Source organism: Dermacentor variabilis, chromosome 3, assembly GCF_050947875.1.
Source record: "Dermacentor variabilis isolate Ectoservices chromosome 3, ASM5094787v1, whole genome shotgun sequence".
In the NCBI taxonomy this organism is placed as follows: Eukaryota; Metazoa; Arthropoda; class Arachnida; order Ixodida; family Ixodidae; genus Dermacentor; species Dermacentor variabilis.
In genome coordinates this window covers 14,839,529-14,854,313 of record NC_134570.1, presented here as the reverse complement: position 1 = coordinate 14,854,313, position 14,785 = coordinate 14,839,529, and the positions used below count along the sequence as shown (strand labels likewise).

The 14,785-nt window shown below is 49.8% G+C and overlaps 1 protein-coding gene across 5 annotated transcripts in view; it reads right to left on the bottom strand.

Annotated features, from left to right (window-relative positions):
* The window catches only part of LOC142575170 (uncharacterized), a 161,196-nt gene that overhangs the window by 58,800 nt on the left and 87,611 nt on the right, over window positions 1-14,785 (bottom strand). The window lies entirely within an intron of this gene.

Sequence of the window (14,785 nt, the reverse complement as noted above, 5' to 3'; positions counted from 1 at the left end):
TACGCACTACAGCAAAGCAGTCAGCCTGGAACGAAAGCCTCTATGCATGGCTCATACCCACTATGGAGGATTGGTTATTAAGAATCGGATGAGTTAGAGTCAAATCTAAAAAGAAGCACTAATTAAAAACAATGACTAATGAGAAATTTTTACAAGATCAAAAGAACATTTAAATAACAAAGTTTTAGGAATTTAGCAAGGAAATCATCCCGACTCGATAGAAACTTAATCTCAACTGCTGTGCAGAGATCCCCATGACAATCTTCTAGAAAGGAAGCTCCTAAAGAAAGAATATCAGGAATAATGGCAAGGTTTAATCTAATACAGTGAAATGGTCCTTTGAAAATATTTTCCCCGGTTGATGAGAAATGACGGCATGATAAAGAAGTGATCTATCGCCTTATTATCACCACAAAATGGGCACATAAGGGGGAGGGCACCAGACAAAATATATGCAGAGGTACTCAACAGTGCAATGTAATGTAGCAATTCTTCAAGTACGGCAGAAATGTCTGCTCCAAGAGAATATGAGGTGTGAGTAATCAGTTCAATTTGTCAATGATGAGTTCCAAGAATCTTGCATAACTGCACGCCTCCTGAACTTAGCAGCAGTTATGAATGCTGACACAGGAGATATCGAGAGAACAGGACCACTATCTTTGCATATTTGCCCACCTCTGCAAAAAGAGGCCTCGTATCGATGACCACGCACAAAAGAATAGTGACTAGCTGAACCACAAAAGTTGCACCGACGCATAAATCAGGGAAAAGAAACATGATAGAAACAAATGAACTTGATAGCTTGTGGCCCTAACGCGAGTTATAGGGCTCCATCCTGACAATGTGAACCATAGTTAGCATGTGCTTCACTTGCGACCCACTCCGCGAGCGTGTCTGCCATTGTCGGGTACCTGCGGCATACCCAGCTGCTTGCACTGCTGTGTTGTTGTTGAGCTGAGCTTCGTCCCCGAGTCGTCATCACGCCGATCTGCGTAATTTCGGGTTGTCACCCAAAAAGTAACACTGCCAAGAAAGCAAACTACGCAGAACTATGTCTGCACCGTTTGCCAAAAGTGTTAACAGGGCAGCGCAAACGAACAGTGCTGTCAGAATAAAGTAAGTGCTTCTGGCTAGACCTGAAAATTAGGATAAATCATAATCATTTCCAAGGTGCAAATGACTCATTTTCTGATTTAAGCAATGGTTTCACGGTTGGACGCATGCAGCGCAAGTGATGAAAGAAAGAAAAGAAAAAAGTGAGACGATGAACATGGCGCGAGCGGCACTGTGCGAGAGCAGTGTTTCTAAACATCTCGCTTTCTTTGTCTTTTGCGCTGCCCTTGACGATGAATCAGAACCAATGTGGCAATTTTCTGCTCGTGTAAAGACATTAGATGTTAAACCGAAGCTCATTTGGATCAATTGGCTTACGTGTAGCCGCTGCAGATATGCCCAAACAGAGGCCGGTTTACGCAGAGATTACCATATGCCTAAATTTTTGGGACTGCTTGTGGGCAATGAAACAAAATATTCACTGTACGGACTGAGAGCACCTGCCAACTAGAAAACCCAAACTCACAGAAAGCGGTGAACACCTGACTTGTGTTTCACACACACAAAAGAATGAAAGAGCATAGGTTAGGGCGTGTTGGTATTCCATAACTGAGGTTCTTTAGCGCACGAAAAGGGGCGCGAGACAGTGGCAAGACGCGGACACAGCACTAACTTCCAAGAATTGTTTTATTCCACGAAGCGGTACACATATATATAGGTAACAGATACCACCGTACGCATGCGCGTATGTACTGATTTTTAATCAAATGAGACAGCAACGAGACGTGTAATGGAAAGTTAAGATGATATCAAAGATGAAAAAACTACCATGCATAGCCAAAAAAAATTTTTTTTTTGTAATTGCAAGACTAAAATGTCATCTCCATCAGGCCACCCTCTGTGTCACGTTTAAAAAATCGAATTCTTTTTTTGAAAGATCGACTGAAGGCGCGCTGACACAAGTGCTCCCCAAACTAGCTATCTATGTGTACCGCTTCGTGGAATAAAACAATTGTTGGAAGTTAGTGCTGTGTCCGCATCTTGCCACTGTCTCGCGTCCCTTTTCGCGTGCTAAAAAACCTCAGTAAAACAATGAAAATGTGCACGCACGGTTGAACCTGTGTGACAAACATATGGATCCATCTGTGAATGGAGCAACTCGAAAAGTAATGAGGCAAGAAAGTTTTCACTGCCGCATGCGAAGGAACTATAATTATAGCTTTTACTGATTTTGCTGAAGACGGTAATAAGATAGGCAGGCTCTTCACTGATCTGTTCCTCATTGAAAATAATTGCGAGCCTACAGCGATTTGTAGACCTTAATTTGTTGCATAGCGACGTTGCTCACAGACAGATTATAATCATATATTCAGATTATAATTATACAGATAGATTATAATGATATCCACGTACGTCGTGGATGGCAGCATCTGGGGGTCTGAAATCACATCCGCACCGACACAGATCGATGGCAATCACACATTCCCACCTTGTCTTTATCGACCCTTTTTGCGGCGAATCCATGGGTGCTGCCATGTTTGATTACAGTGGAATCTCGATGGTACGATCGCGGCTAATACGAATTTCTGGATGATACGAATTTTTCTGTGGTCCCGGCCGAGCCCCATTACTTTGCAACGTGCTAGAGAACGGTTGTTACGAATTAATTTTCGACCCGCGTCGGTTGATACGAAAATTACCGAAGATACTTTGTAAATTTGAAAGTGTGCTTGGCGAAAGCCTGACGCTGCTGCCTTCTGCGCTCCGCTTCCCTGGCTTTGCTGTTCGGTGAAATGGCCGGTCGCTGCTGCCGTCTGCGCTCCAATTCATTCTCTTTGGTGTTCGGCGATATCGCCTGTCGCTGCTGCCGCTTTCGTTCTGCTTTCCTGCCTTTGGTACCCGGCGATCTGATCAGTAGATGTTGGCGTTTCCGTTCTGCCTCCCTTGCTTTCGCATCTGGTGACATGTTTATTCGTCGCATGCGCATTGGCTCCTTGTTCTTCTGGCGTTTGATGTTGGGGGAATCCGGCGTCCACTGCCGCTTCCCCGAACCGCTTGGCGCGCAATCACTGGGCCGCTTCGGAACTATGGGTCTCACTCACTCGACTTCAACGAGACGTCTGACGAAGGAGCGGTGGAGCGGCTGCCACCGCCGACGCCCGCGCGCTCGTTATACCGCTACTTTGTGACGTCACTGTTGCTATGCGCAGCTGCGCCCCCGACCGGCGCGCCGGTGGTTAAGGAGGGGAGGAGTAAACTGCAAAAGAGTACGCATTTGGGCTGGTTGGTTCATGATTATGAGCAATAAAAACAGCGCTAAACGACGGGACGAGTGAAGGGACACGGACCCGCCGCTGCGCGGAGAGGCCACAGTTGGCACGATTCCAACGCACGGACGGACGCGACCGTGTGCATGAGCCCCAACCGACGGCAGTGAAAGAGAACAGCGCGCAGTTACGCGATTTCTCCCTCTCTCTTTTGGTGCGGTGGCGCGGACGCGGCGCCGGACAGCGCGGAGGCCGCAACTGGGCGCGAAGAGTTTGAAGCGGTGGCACTTTTGTTGCTTTTGTGCTTTTCTTCTTTTCCGCGTGCCATCGGACGGAGTGGCTGCTGTGTTTCGGGCCGCGTTCTTTGTGTTAGACGTGGGCGACGGCGAAGGACCACCACCGGCGACTGAAATGCTGCATGTGCTCGAAGTTCTGAGGCGTACTATGGCCGCGGATGAAATCAGCGACGACACGTGCACGCGTTTTTATGGATTTGAACAAAGTCTGCTAATTGACCTGACAAAGAAAAAGAAGCAGAAGGACATTAGAGACTTTTTGTTCAAGAAATAAATGCTTTTTACGTACGCGTGCCTGAGTGAGTTCACCTCTCACTCTTTAATTCAGCTAGATTGAATTGTTTGGATGATACGAATTTCGGCTCATACGAATATTTCTCGTGACCCCGTGAGATTCGTATCATCGAGATTCCACTGTATGTGGTGACGTGTCCATTGCATGCCTCAACTGTCTCCATTGCCTCCACGTTTACAATGTGTGTGTATGACGCCAATGCGGCTTAGCAAACCTCTGTTTCGGAAGATGTTGTAGACGGTGACTGGGTGGGCGACATGAAGCTTTGGCCACAGCTTCAGAGAACGTGCAAAAGCGCTTTGGAAGCTGACTAAGCTATGTCCAAATGGCGCGAGTAGCATATATGGTGCTTGTTCTAAAAGCAGGGCTAAATATGTATTCCAAGCTATCCATACTTTCCGCTCATGAATTGACTCAGGATTAGTGTGTTTTGCTCTTAGTTCTGTTTTTGGCAAATATTTTGAAGCAGCGGCTTGTCGCACTTGTGACTCGCTAAATTTCCTTGGTGTGGTCACTATCTGATTATTTCTGCCTAGTCATTTGTGGGTGTGCTCAGTTTCAATAGATTTGTTCTTGTTATGCACAAGGCTTGAAACGTAGCCATTTTGTACATTGTAATACCTTGTAGCAAAGATGTATTATTATTAGTAACTTGCTTACTCTTGTGGACCGTCACGAAACATTCAGCTTCGACCATTCGTGCGCTATTGGTATAGTCCGTCATTTATCGTGCGTATATGGTGCACATATAGTCAAGTGTGTGCCCATCCACTTACTGACACATTGGTGACAAAGTGGGTGTAAGATTTTGTGCCAGTTGGGGTAGATCTGTGTAGATACTGTGCATGAAATGTACTACGATAGGAAGGGGCACTACTACCTTTGTTATTGTTTAACGAGCGGTACTCACTCTTGCCAATGTTCCGGGGCTGAAACACTTTCTTTGAAGGTTTGCGATACAACATTGGCGGATGAGCAAATTTCTGTATCCTCAAAGAAAGCCGTACCCCTCAAAGTGCCATAAAGACACCTACAGACAGTTGTAGCAATGCTCGGCAAACATGGCCACACAGATTCATTCCATTCCTTAATATTGTTACGTGTAGAAAGACACAGACAAAAGAGGCTATTTACAGACTATTTACACTAGACTTGAGCCAGAGCGCCAGGCCGACATTCACTCGCGCCAAGGGCACAGACCCACTTCGTCGTCATTCTCACGGCGGCTCGTCTCTCGGGTATCTACCGATAATATCGTAATACTACCCCCCCGGCGGCAAAAGCGCCGTCACGGTGCTGTTAAATATCCAAGGCACGTGGAGAGTTGTAGGGCTTGAGTCGTGCGATGTGGACAATGTCACTGGTGGTCACAGCAGACGACGTAGTGGGCGTGGCGAGAACGATTTCGTAGGTGACATCTGTCACTTGGCGAAGCACAGGATATGGGCCCGTGTAGCAGGAAAGCAGTTTTTCACAAAGGCCAACTTTACGACGCGATGGTGACCAAAGCAACACGAGGGTGCCGGGGACAAAATTGACATCACGGTGATGGAGGTCGTAGCGCTGCTTTTGTTTGTCTTGAGAGACCTGTAGCCGAGCGCGCGCAAGTTGGCGAGCATGGTCAGCATGGGCGATAGCATCACGGGCATAAGCGCTAGTTGATGCTGTGGTGGACGGAAGCACAGTGTCCAGTGGTAGCGTCGGTTCACGGCCATACAAGAGGTAAAAAGGAGAAAAGCCAGCAGTGTCGAGACGGGAAGAGTTATACGCAAAGGTGATGTAAGGTAGAGCCTGGTCCCAGTCACGGTGGTCGTCTGAAACGTATTTGGATAGCATGTCTGTAAGGGTGCGGTTCAAATGCTCAGTGAGGCCGTTCGTTTGAGGGTGGTATGAGGTGGTAAACTTATGCTGTATTGAGCAGGCACGCATGATGTCGTCAATGACTTTGGCTAAGAACGTACGGCCACGGTCTGTCAGCAATTGACGCGGAGCACCATGAATCAAAATGATATCATGCAGGAGGAAGTCCGCAACATCAGTTGCGCAACTGGTCGGAAGAGTGCGGGTTATGGCATAGCGGGTCGCGTAGTCCGCCGCGACTGCAACCCACTTGTTTCCTTATGTAGATTCCGGAAATGGGCTGAGAAGGTCTAAGCCGACACGATGGAAGGGCTCGGCAGGGATGTTGAGCGGCTGCAGGTAACCAGCGGGGAGCTGGGAAGGCTTCTTGCGTCGTTGGCAAAGTTCACAGGCGGCGACGTAACGTCGTATGGAACAGGCAAGGCCCGGCCAGAAAAAACCGCGACGTACACGGTCATAGGTTCGAGATACGCCGAGGTGTCCTGCTGTTGGTGCGTCGTGGAGCTCTTCTAAAACGGTTGAGCGGAGGTGTTTAGGTATGACAAGTAGGAACTCAGAGCCATCCGGATGAAGGTTACGATGGTACAGAGCACCGTCGCGGAGGACGAAGAGGCGTAGTGTGGCGTCGGCCGGAGAGTGTTCAAAACGGTCGATGAGTGCTCTGATGTAGACGTCACGACGTTGCTCGTCGGCGAAATGAAGCAGCTGCGACACAGAGAATACGTAAGCAGCACTGGTAATAGTGGAGGAGTCAGGGTCGTGAACAGGGTAACGCGACAAGCTGTCAGCGTCTTGGTGTAGGCGGCCAGACTTGTACACCACGGAATATGAAAATTCTTGTAGCCTCAAAGCCCATCGACCAAGCCGGCCTGTAGGATCTCTTAGCGATGAGAGCCAGCAGAGAGCATGATGGTCAGTGACTACGGAAAAAGGGCGACCGTAAAGGTAAGGACGGAACTTCGCTACCGCCCAGACTACAGCAAGACATTCTCGTTCCGTAATGGAATAGTTGCGCTCCGGTGGTGTGAGGAGGCGGCTCGCATAAGCAATAACGCGATCCTCACCACGCTGACGCTGGGCTAAGACGGCACCTACGCCATGACCGCTGGCATCTGTACGCAATTCTGTAGGGGCATCAGGGTCGAAGTGGGCGAGAATGGGTGGTGAGGAGAGAAGAGTAACGAGACGAGAGAAGGCGGCAGCTTCTGCAGTACCCCACGAGAATTGTACGCCTTTCTTCAAAATATTAGTGAGAGGTCTAGCAATTGCAGCAAAATCTTGAACAAAATTGAAAGTACGAGCATAGCCCTACAAAACTTCGAACGTCGGCGGCTGTCTTCGGAACCGGAAAGTCTCGGACAGCGCGAGTTTTGTCGGGATCAGGCTGTACTCCGGAAGCGTCAACGAGGTGGCCCAGAACAGTAATTTGGCGGCGGCCGAAACGACATTTGGACGAGTTACGTTGCAGCTTTGCCTTTCGAAATACATCAAGTATAGCTGTGAGACGCTCAAGGTGGGTGTCGAACGTGGGTGAGAAGACGATGACGTCGTCGAGGTAGCAGAGACATGTGGACCATTTGAAACCTCGGAGCAAGGAGTCCATCATACGCTCAAAGGTGGCAGGGGCGTTGCATAATCCAAACGGCATTACTTTAAATTGGTACAGGCCATCAGGTGTGATGAACGCAGTTTTTTTTCTGTCCATATCGTCAACAGCAATCTGCCAGTATCCAGAACGAAGATCAATAGAAGAGAAATAGCTGGAACCGTGGAGGCAGTCAAGGGCGTCGTCTATACGTGGGAGCAGGTAGACGTCCTTCTTAGTAATGTTGTTCAGATGACGGTAGTCTACACAGAAGCGCCATGTGCCATCCTTCTTCTTAACCAACACTACAGGTGACGCCCAGGGACTCGAAGAAGGTTCAATGATGTTTTTGTCTAGCATTTTGTTCACTTTGCTTTGAATTACTTGGTGTTCCGACGCAGAAACTCGGTACGGTCGTCGGTGAATAGGAGTAGCATCGCCAGTAAGAATCAGATGCTTGACCGCGAGCGTCTGGCCTAAAGGGCGATCATCGAAGTCGAAAATATCTCTGTAGGCCGATAATACTTGATAAAGGTCTTCAGCCTGCACAGAAGACAGGTCCGTCGCAACCATTTTCTGTATCTTGGGATCGGCGGCCGAGGCTGGCACGAGAGGCCTGCGAAGCTCGCAAGAAGGATCGATTGATAAAGTTGACACGTGATGGTCGCCGAGACAATCAACGTTGGCAAGGCAAATACCTTGTGGCAGAATTTGCTTCGCCAATCCAAAGTTAAAGATAGGCATGAAAGTGCGGGTCGCAGTAATAGCAAGTATACTGTGAGGCACGGTAACGTCATACTGTAGTGGAATGCCGCGCAGAGGAGTGACAAGGTACTCGCCATCAGGGACTGGTGGGGAAGACAAGAGTTCAATATAGGCTATTGATTTTGGCGGCAGGCAAATAAAGCCAGTGGGGCGTAGGCGGCACTGGGGTGCGTCAGAAGGTTCTGCGAGAATCGGTAACTCAAGGTGAAGGGTACTGGCAGAGCAGTCAATAAGAGCAGAATGCGCGGAGAGAAAATCGAGGCCGAGAATGAGGTCGTAGGGGCAATGAGCAATCACGGTGAAGAGGACAGGAGTGTGGCGGCCGGCGATGCTAACACGTGCCGTACACATGCCGATGATAGGCACAGTACCGCCATCCGCAACGCGGACGACGCGTGCCGACGCTGGGGTGAGGAGCTTGTTCAGTCGTCGTCGGAAGGCAGCACTCATAATAGAAATATGTGCCCCTGTATCGATGAGTGCCGTGACAGGATATCCATCAACGTCAACGTCAAGAAGGTTTTGGTTCGTGTTTAACGTGAGCAGAGGATTTCAGGGCAGTGTCGACAACACAGCTTCACCTCCAGAAGCTGCAGTGCCTAGTTTTCCGGCTGGGCCCGGGAGGTGATAGGCGGCGAAGAGAAGTGGCGGGATTGGGACGAACGGGACTGACGGCGTCGAGGTGAGGGCAAGCGGCTGTAGCGAAGGTTCAGAGCAGGAGCATCAGCGGCAGTGGGTTCACGGCAGGTGGCATAGGGAACAGAAGGTTCAAAGGTGCGGGAGTAAGTGGCGGCGTATGTCCGAGGAGGCGGAGGCCATCGGTTGCGGCAGTGACGAGCGACGTGGCCGATGCGACAGCAGTGAAAGCAGATTGGTCTGTCATCAGGGGTACGCCAATCGGACGGGTTGCGGCGAGATGTGGCGGAAAAGGACTGTTGGGGACGAGGGGGGCCGGTAGAGAACTGGGGAATGCTGGATTGAGATGTTGAACACACGGAGTTCAGACCCATGTTCTCAAATTCTTGTTGGGACTACGGCCTGAATCATGGCAATCGTGGTTGCTGGCGGATCGGGAGGCGTCGTGGAGAAAGCTGGCGAACAAGCGGCCTCGAGCTCGCGGCGAACAATACGGGTAACGCCGTCACAGGTGGTGGCCTGACGCGATCGACCCTCACATGTCGACGTAGCAGCGGTGTTGGGTAGCCGCGTGATGTGGTGTGTGATACGACGGCTCTTGGCTCGTTCAAGGCGACGGCATTCTTGAATGATGGCGTCGATTGTCGAGACATTGCCGAAAACAAGCAAATTGAAAGCGTCGTCGGCGATGCCTTTTAGGACGTGTGACACTTTATCTGATTCAGACATAGCATCGTCAGCTTTGCGGCATAAAGCCAAGACGTCGAAGATGTAGGAAACGTACGGCTCTGTAGATGTCTGAACGCGAGACGCAAGAGCCTTTCTCGCGGCAACCTTGCGGCCAATGGGGTCGCCGAACAGTTCCCGTAGCTTTTCTTTGAAAGAGTCCCAACTGCTGATCTCGTCGTCATACGTCTGGTACCACAAGCGTGGGGTGCCGCCAAGATAAAAGATGACATTGGCGAGCATAATGGTTGGGTCCCACCTGTTATTAGCGCTGGCATGTTGATATAGCTTGAGCCATTCGTCAACGTCCTGTCCCTCCAGGCCAGAGAACACACCAGGGTCACGATGTTGGGCAACCGTGACGACGGGAGCAGTCGGACCAGCCGAAGCCGTTGCAGAGGTGGGCTCGTCACCGGGAGGCATGGTGACAAGCTCGACGTACCGACCACTCCGGAGTTCCGTGGCGAGGACGGGGATCGCTGACCTCCACCAGAATGTTACGTGTAGAAAGACACAGACAAAAGAGACTATTTACAGACTATTTACACTAGACTGGAGCCAGAGCGCCAGGCCAACATTCACTCGCGCCAAGGGCACAGACCCACTTCGTCGTTCTCACGGCGGCTCATCTCTCGGGTATCTACCGATAATATCGTAATAATATGCCAGTCAATATTTTTGCAGCCAACTACTGCACACGTCTTCAATCCACATGATTCAATCCGGCATGATTGGAGCACAAGGTATTAGCGAAAACTCCGTTGCATTTCCGACAGCTGATCGCACAGAAGCAAAATGGAAGCGGTAATGGTTTTGTTTTCGTGCACTCTCGCTGAGGCAATGTGCGGGATGCCGCCGAAAAGCACCATCTCGTTTCTCTATAGAACAAACTGCTCCGTGAAAAGTGTCAATAGCAAGCCCGCTTTGGCCCCCCAAGCACGTTGTGCACGCACGAAGGGTAAAATTCTGGGATTCTAACTTTTGTCACTGTACAGTTCCTAGGACCATAAACGAGTGGCAACTATGCCAATAGTGAACACACAGCGGAGCGGCATACAAGCCAACATGGTGGACAGTCAAGACAGACGACGGATGTGACAACCCTTGCAAACTACAATCGCACCTCGATATATCGAACAGCGCAGTGATCGTGAAATAGTTCAATATAGCCAGAATTCAATATATAAAATCACGTAAAAATGTGTAAAAAACTTCTGCAAATCAATTAATGAACCAAGGGTACGATAGGGGATCTCTATGAGACATTAATTTGAGGGATCGCCAGCCATGCGAGTGCAGGCGCAAGTAAGAGCGGGTGGGAGAGAGAAAAGCTAGGGGCTTTTGCTCTTTGAATATATGATTCTGCCTAGGCAATACGGATGAGGTTTCTTAGCCCGTGTTGTATGCGTTTGTCCCCTAGAGATGCCAGCATTGCGGAGTGGGGTCGAGTTTGCTTCCGCTTCGATGCTGGTTGCCTGCGTGGTGAGGCAGTGAGAACGGACGCCCCATTTACTGACCGCTGTGTCTGAAAGGGCAAGGTTCTGACTGGTGTTGTATAAGACGCGGGTCGCTTTTTTCGTCGCAACAATAGATTGCATTTTTTACAAGCCCTGCTCCAGGAGGGCACATGTAACTGGCAAATGGAGGCCTCACGAGAACACATGAGGTTATAATAAAGCAGGCGGCGCAGGACCTCCAGGGTACCCAAGGAGTAGCAGGAGGTCAAAGCTAGAAGCAGGGCAGCCCATGGGTTGGGGCCGCGGAGGCCGAAGCATGCCAGGGTGTGTTTGCATAAAAAATGGGCTGTCTGCGATAGCAGACAGCCGATCCTATACATCCTGGCACGCACAGGCCTCGGCGAGCCCCAACCCACAGACCAGTCTGGGCTCTAGCTTTGGTGTCCTCGTTGCCACTTCGGTGTCCTGGAGGCACCGTCAATAATGAGAAATAATGACACGTCGTTACAATTAGTAAATAACACGACTGAATAAATATATTTACGTCCAGCCACCAACTTGTGACGCTAAGTTCAGCACTACAGTGCCCCGCGACTTCTGCAACATCAGACAGAACTTTGCCTTTGAAGGTACAACATCGGACAGACTTTCTCGCGCCTGTGGCACTGGTGCTGAGTCAGTTATGCCAGATTAAACCTTTCTTGCTACTCATGATGCTCTAGCTTCAGAAAACATCACTGATTTTTCCGGGGGCACAGTAGTCATAGTAGAGGCCCAGCAGTCAATAAATCGGGTGTCAGTGCCCGCTGCTTCGGCTATTTTACTGCGCCAGCAGCCAGCGCCAGAGCATAAACAAACTCGACGCCACTCCACAATGCCAGCTTGCCTAGGGACAAGCACATACAACACGCACTAAGAAACGGCCCACGTAGTGCCTAGGCAGAGTCATATATTCAAGGAGCAAAAGCCCCAAGATTTTCGCTCTCGCACCTGCTCTTACTCGCGCCTGTACACAAACAGCTGGCAATCCCTCAAATAAACCTCTCGTGGGGTACAATCGCTGTTCGGAGCGCGTGTTTGGTTGCGCAACGTGCAATCCGCCTCTTTCATGTTCCTGTGCTGCCCTCTGACGCACGCCGCTGGAAACGTTTTGGAAGGGTGTCGGGGATTTTGCTGGTTGATTTGTGTACCTGCACCCTTGTTGAGTGTGCGTTGGTTGTGCGGTTCGTGAATCGCGATTAATTATTAATGGTTTCTCCGGGGCAGCATGTCATTCACCCATCGAGTTAGTGGGTGAACAGGCCCGAGTGCGCTGTTATGGTAACAGCGCTGCCGATAAAGGCATGCTGAGTTCCGTCTGCCGATGCGGCTGCCTCGAGTTTGTTGTCACTGATGTCTCTGATTGCACATCGCTTTTTCTATTCCTTTTACACATTCACTACACATTTCGCATATTCAAGAAGCCTTCAATCGCAGCCTTCCATGTCGAATTTGCCAAAGCGATGCATTTGTTTACCTCTACAGCTTCAGATCGCTGTAAGCTTTGGTTATTGTAGAAACGGCGCATCGCTGATGTGAAATAATCTCAAAACGTAGCAAAACATACAATCAAGTCTGTATGAGCGGCCGAGTCCCTTAAACAACTGCAACTGTGATCCAGACACATATATATTACGGGTTGTTACTACTGATTCTCGCTTTTGTTTAACTTCATCATACTTACAGTTTGCGCGTGCTATAAAGTATCATTAGAGACAACTGTGCTCGGCATAAGTCCCTACTTATATGCCGTCTAGTTATCTCTCAAAAAGGCGGATGCCATCGCTGACACCGTTGGCAACCGAGCGAGTTTATGCTGCTGTATCGAATGCACTGTCTCTCCTTTCCTGTTTGATGCAGAGGTAAACAATGTTTCTTTGGAATTAAGAAATGTCAGCATAACACACACACACAGACCCACCATCTACAGGAATGCGACTGGCAGCGTTCAGGTAAGACGACCAATGTACAAGATGTTGGCACAGCGCTGTGTTGCCGCTTGCCGCTTATTGTGTACGTGCCGTGCGAAGTGAAGAGTAGTTATCAAATCGCTATAGGGCCGCAACCTAACTATAAGAGCGGTTTCCTTCGTCCTGACTGCTTAATTTTTTAGTCCAGCTCCATCGGTAGTGGGTGCATGAACTTGACAGGGTCAGGCCTAACCCAAACTTCACTAAACAGGATCAACATTAACTCAAACTTCGTGTGCACGGCTTGAGAGGACTGAAGATTGTGCATTTCAAGTTCGAAGGCGTGTCGACGCATTTTGAGCGCGAATGATTATATTTATAAGTGAATGGGCTGCAACTATCGCGTTGGGGGTTCGACGGCTGATCACGTAGAGTTCGGTCAAGCTATCACGGTCGTCACGCTGATTTTGTCGGTGCTGTCGACACGAAAGCCTGTGGCGCTATATGACAACTCGCACCCGTCGTTTGCGTCGTTGTCGGCCTATTACGAACAAATGGTCTCAATGACACAGTGCCGAATAGTCGGCCAATCGTCGGTGTCAGCGTCTTGGCGGTCTCGTATAGACCAATTGTTACCACACCTGAAAACAGTACATGAAGTCAGGCATGTGCTGCCAGCACCAGCAACAGTGGGCCGATGCTGCAAGAAGACTGCGTCAGCAACGTGTTTTTTGAAGGTTTACAGTGCAGTCCGGATGAAGCCCTGGCACTTTTTTGTTTCAAAGTGGAGTTGCAGTCTTACGCACGTTTTCGGCACCGCACCGACGTCGAGCTACCAGTAGGGTTTCAACGCGGTACATGGCACGAGCGTTTGCAACAGCCCGCGTCCAAGAGCTTTTCTTTTTTTTTTCCGGGGTACTTTCCCCCAATATCTGGCCGCGCACGCGCGTCCCTTCCAAAACGTTTCGCGACTAATCCGCTAGGGCAGGGCGCATGCGCCATCGCGCCATGAGAGAAGCGGATTGGCCCAGGCCACGTGGCCCAGGCCGCGCCGACTTTATCACCGCGCGAAGTCGGCGCGGTCTATGCCAATCACGTGCGGCACAACCGAACGTGCACTCCGAACAACGATCCCCGATCGCGCCCCATCGTGGTGCAGTAAATGATCACTTAAAGCTTCACACAAAACATTTATTTATTTGGCCGAAAGTACTAAAACAGTGTAGTCTGCTTCTTCTTGGCAGCCGCATGCTTAAACAAGGAGTCTTCAACATAGACTAGATCCACAAGCGATAGGCCGGTAGCGGCGTAGAAGGGCCAAAGCAGCTACAGCCTCAGCTGAAGTCGGGAGCGGGGCATCAGCGCTGGCGGGATAAACCTCGGCAGCGTCTTCGTTTGGCCTCGATTTCTGCTGCGATCTCTACATCCGTCAATCGAAGCATTTTGAAACGCCACCAATATAGAGTGCACTAGAATACGGTCTAACTATAGTGAACTATCAGTCTACATTCTAACTGTCAATAACCAAGTATGAAATGGCATCTGCTAGTCTAAGAGTGAGCCCAGTGAGCGCGTGCTGTTGCACGCAACGTTTTTAGATTCGCACGTCTTTGCGGGTGCAAACCGCCATTCCTCGCGACGCGCGGCAGGCGCAGTGCGCGGCACCGAGGAGGAGTCAGTGCAACAAATGCAATGCGTTGGTAACGTTGTCAAACCAGCCGAGCCCACAGAATTTCATATTGGTATTTATCTAAGAACTCTATGGCCAAGCCGCCTTGTGTGTATGCCACTACGTTAATTAAGTTAAGATAAGAGATAATTAAGACACTCGAACTCACGACCTCAGGTAGTGGGAGTCATACCCTCGACCTTTGGGATTAAGAGGGATGACTAAAT